Genomic DNA, 5275 nt, shown 5'->3' on the forward strand with positions numbered 1-5275 from the left:
TGATGTTTAGAATTGCTGCTATACCATGGTGCATGAATGACTGCAATCAGCCAGGGAGTTTTTCTTCTATCTACTTTAGCCAAGTCAGCCAGAAGCCATTTGTACTGATTAGAATCTTTACTGACATTAGCATAGGAGCCAAGCATAAGGACATGTACGCCAGAAACTTCAAAAGAGTAATAGAGATTTGAATCTGAACCACTCTCTTTGTATGGCCTTTGCCACCGTGTGTTGTAAGCTCTAAATGGTTGCAATACAAATGGAATATTCTCTACATCATGATTTCCTTGGGTAACCATCCATGGCCTTGAGCTTGCCAGGGGCTCGACAAGATTTTCAAAAGAATCCCCAAAGAGGCTGATAATAATCAGCATAAGATAGATCGCCTGCAGTATTATTTCCCCGTATTGTCTCTGTTGAATGTGATTTTTTTTGTTCCTTTTTCATTCCGTCTGGCCAAGGTCGCTTTTTCTGAAAAGGGAGAGGGAAACTTTCCCCTTCTGCCAAAATAGTAGGTGCATGGTGGGGTATATGAGCCAACCTGGAAAAAGGGATGCTGAAGCGCTTCAATGGCTGTTGGTCGCTAACTAGGATCCCATGAACACAAAGCCATCATAAGATTGATGGCTTCAGCACTTGCACGTGGAATGAGACCTGAAAGGTGGGTTCGAGGAAACTCAGGGAAGTGGAATCTCAGTGAATTTGCAAGTTGGAGGCCCTCAGGCCAAGTTTGCTCATTTGGCGTTCCAATAACACTGCAGATCTTGTACAGTTCATCTGTTTCACTTTCACTAATTTCAAAATTTTCTAAGTGTTGGAGCCCCAGGCAAATCTGACCAAACTAGAGGCTCCATATCTCATTCCCCGCACATCCAAATAAAAATCCAAGTACATAGCCCTGTAGCCCATATCCCTGACTACGTCTTGACACCCGGGTCTCACTATAGCATGTTCTCCATGCGCACACAAAATCCACATCAAGCTGACCATTTATCATCTGCAACTGCTCCGGATGAAAAGTACCCACATTCGAGGCTAAAAATATCTCAAACCATAGCTCCTTTGCAAAAACTTCCTTCTGCAAAGTTGTTCCTAATATGTTTGACTACATTTCTCTAGTTCGTAGCATCTTCATCAGGCACTCCCTGCTCCTGATATTTTGCCTCCAAAATGGCTCCCTGTCCTCCTCTATTACCCACACAGGCTTGTATTTTAAAGCATATACACACATGTACACTGTTTTCATGTCCACGCATCTCAATCCATTTAAAATAGTCTCTGAGCATGCTTTCATTGCATGGACGTGCCACAGCACGACATCCACCCCCTCTAAACCTGCACATCCTCTGGTATGTGCCACACAGTTGCACATCCTCTGGTATGTGCCACACAGTTGCATGGATGTGCCACAGCACGACATCCACCCCCTCTAAACCTGCACATCCTCTGGTATGTGCCACACAGTTGCACCCCTGACTTTATAATGGGCAGCTTGCTGCCCCCAACACAAATTTTATCTTCCCTTCCCATTTTGTGGGCAAGAAGCTCATGTACATCTTGTATAACACTGCACTGACCATGCCACACCTCTTGCCCAGCTATTTTAAAGATACCTTCATGGTGATTAATTTTTCCAAGCTGCCCTCTACACCCATATAACCACCACTGCCTTGGCATACCCATATTTTGAATTTTAGGGATGAATATCCCTTCCAATGGAGTCCTCCAAGATTCATGCTCAGTTTGCCCAGCACTTATATTGATACCCCCATAGTTGTATGCATTTGATTGCCCAAATTCACCCTGACAAGGCTCTGTGACCACACTTTGCATACCCTGCATGCTTTCATCTGATATCTCTTGATAGCTTTCTACAGATGGGCTTATAATTACGGGTTCATCATCCAAGTACCTTTGAACCTGTATGTCTACAGATTCGATTTCCCCTTCAATATCATCATCATAAATAGGCTTCCCAGCTCGAGATTGTTGCTCACAAATGTGGTTGCAAGATAACCCTAATACTGATGCCATTGCATCACCCTGCTCATCTTTGGAACACCCGGTTAGCATTCCAAGATAACCCAAATCTAAAGAACCTTGAGAACCAGCTTCAGACACAACATCACTGTTGGAATCACCCATATCACTCACCCCTTCTAAATCAATCACACATACCTGTTGCCCGTCCTGTAGTACATCATTATTCTCATATGCATAGTCGTGTTCACCCTCCATTAAATCCTGTTCTTTAATTAAGAAGGTAGGTGGTCCCTAACCTTCAAGATGAGAATCTTGACGCTCAATCTCCTTATAAAGACTTTGCTTCTCATCAAGCTTATACACATCACCCTGTAGGCAATCTTCATGCATTTCCACATCCCTTTGTGTTCCATTTAGAGCTAGGCTTCTTATTGAACCATCTTGATGCTGCAAAGGCTGACCTTGTATGCCCTCTGAATAGATATCCTCATCGAAAAAGCCATCTTCATTATCTGGCTCATATGCATCACATCCAGATATGAAAGCAGTAAATATAATAGCATCATCATCTTGTTCTGGATCTTCAAGCTCTGCATTCATGCTTTGAGCAAGAATCATTGGTTCTTGCAGCTCTTCACATATGATTTGATACCTGGGGAATAGCCTTTGTACAAGCTTTTTCATCAGAGAATCTTCAAGCTCAGGCAGCTTACATGCTTCACAACCCAAGAGGAAACTATTGGCCATATCCTCTTCCTCTTGAATTAAGTCTTCAACACCTGCGTTAAAGCTTTCTGAAACAAATTCATACTTATGCATAGGCATACATACCTCATGTGGTTTGATTATAGAATCCTGCACGACTGAACCCATAAAGAAGGAAGATAAATCATACCCACAGAGTTCATCCACTGCATCATCTTCAGGCTGCAGCAAAGTATCCCTTTTGGCACTATGAAGGCCTTGCTGCACACTACTGGCTTCTTGCGATCCCAATTTAGCATAAACAATCTCCATAATCTCTGCATCAGTCTTGAATAACAATTGCTTATCCTCTTTATGACATACATCCAGAACTGCATCTATATTGGCCCGAGTCGTTGTCAGAGCACAGTTTACATTACACTTCATGCTATCACCTTTTGAAGCTACAGCAGCTAGCTTTGGCAGACTCTCAGGGATGGCAGAAGTAGGAACCGCAGTATTCACTACCATCTTATCCCTTTGACGCTGCCTTTTAGCCAATAAAGAAACTGCATTTTCAACTTCACTCCATTCAGTCTTTAAACCCGACTCTGTATCCTTATCTTCAAGCAGTATTTCTAACTTTTCCTGAAGATCTTTTCCCGCGGCTTGCAGAAACAATTCTGTCTTTTCTGTGTGCAAGATTGCACGCTCAATCTGTGACAATTGTGCATATCGCTTTTCAAACTCCCTTAGCAATTCCGTAGCAGAATTTTCATCCTTGGGTTTCATAATCCACTGCAGGAATGTTCGCTTTGTAGCCCTCTCCGAATCCTCCATGAAATAGTCATCTTTAAGGGCTTGTTTGAACTCTTCCCAGCTTCTTCCATGTGTTGCTCGAATCGCTGCTATATGCCCTCGGAGTTCTGGGACCACAGCTAGCCTAAAATTTTCAATCATTTCAGCCTCGGGCACGCGATTCAGCTCCATTTCTTTCTCATATTCATGAAGAAACCTTGTGATGTCATTCCCATGAAATTGGTTCATCTTGTCGACAACATACTGAAGTGCTTTTGTCGTCGAGAATTGCCTTCTTTCCGCCGCTTGTTGTTGTTGCATGCAGATTGCAAATGCTTGAAACATCTGCATAGTATTTAGGTCTACATGAAACCCATACTGCTCTTGATATTCCGTCATGATTTCACCTTTTCGAGATTGTCGAGAAGTTGCTCTCCCCCAGCAGTTCACGTCGGGTTCACCAGTTCTGTCGTGACGTGGGCGGCTTGGCTGGGAACATGCTGGGTGTCTGGCTGTGAGAGCTAGCACTCTGGATCTCGAGGGAACATGGAAGAATAGGCCGCTAGCAAAGATGGGCCTCCCTCCATTCACCGGCAGACTGGAGCACACACACTTACAAACACACACACACTCTCTCTCTCTCTCTCTCTCTCATTCACTCAGCACACACACATAGGGGAACAAGGTCCCTTTTTCCCATAGGCCAAGCAGCCGATAAACAAATATAATGAAGGGAGAAGAGAGAGAACAGATGCACATTATAAATCATTATCACTTAATCACAACAAACTATTCATAAGCATCTTTTATAGCATCATAATATAATCCTGTTTTTTTAGATGGGCAAAGCCTCCATCGACATGTTTGCCTCATCCCGGTTTCTTCCCATTGAGCCGTTCTCTAAGTCCTTCCGTTCATATGCATGGACATGACCTGCAAATATCAAATCCACTTTTGCTTCCCTCAGAATAAGCTCCATGGACTTCCTCATTTCCTCACCATCATCCTGATGTTTAGAATTGCTGCTATACCATGGTGCATGAATGACTGCAATCAGCCAGGGAGTTTTTCTTCTATCTACTTTAGCCAAGTCAGCCAGAAGCCATTTGTACTGATTAGAATCTTTACTGACATTAGCATAGGAGCCAAGCATAAGGACATGTACGCCAGAAACTTCAAAAGAGTAATAGAGATTTGAATCTGAACCACTCTCTTTGTATGGCCTTTGCCACCGTGTGTTGTAAGCTCTAAATGGTTGCAATACAAATGGAATATTCTCTACATCATGATTTCCTTGGGTAACCATCCATGGCCTTGAGCTTGCCAGGGGCTCGACAAGATTTTCAAAAGAATCCCCAGAGAGGCTGATAATAATCAGCATAAGATAGATCGCCTGCAGTATTATTTCCCCGTATTGTCTCTGTTGAATGTGATTTTTTTTGTTCCTTTTTCATTCCGTCTGGCCAAGGTCGCTTTTTCTGAAAAGGGAGAGGGAAACTTTTCCCTTCTGCCAAAATAGTAGGTGCATGGTGGGGTATATGAGCCAACCTGGAAAAAGGGATGCTGAAGCGCTTCAATGGCTGTTGGTCGCTAACTAGGATCCCATGAACACAAAGCCATCATAAGATTGATGGCTTCAGCACTTGCACGTGGAATGAGACCTGAAAGGTGGGTTCGAGGAAACTCAGGGAAGTGGAATCTCAGTGAATTTGCAAGTTGGAGGCCCTCAGGCCAAGTTTGCTCATTTGGCGTTCCAATAACACTGCAGATCTTGTACAGTTCATCTGTTTCACTTTCACTAATTTCAAAA

The 5275-nt window shown here is 43.3% G+C and overlaps 1 pseudogene; it reads right to left on the bottom strand.

Annotated features, from left to right (window-relative positions):
• Positions 1-4300: 4300 nt before the first annotated feature.
• Positions 4301-4919, bottom strand: LOC147611361 (purple acid phosphatase 18 pseudogene; annotated as a pseudogene).
• Between the last annotated feature and the right edge of the window lie 356 nt (positions 4920-5275).

This window comes from Cibotium barometz, chromosome 47, assembly GCF_041138505.1.
Source record: "Cibotium barometz isolate CiBa-2024 chromosome 47, ASM4113850v1, whole genome shotgun sequence".
In the NCBI taxonomy this organism is placed as follows: Eukaryota; Viridiplantae; Streptophyta; class Polypodiopsida; order Cyatheales; family Cibotiaceae; genus Cibotium; species Cibotium barometz.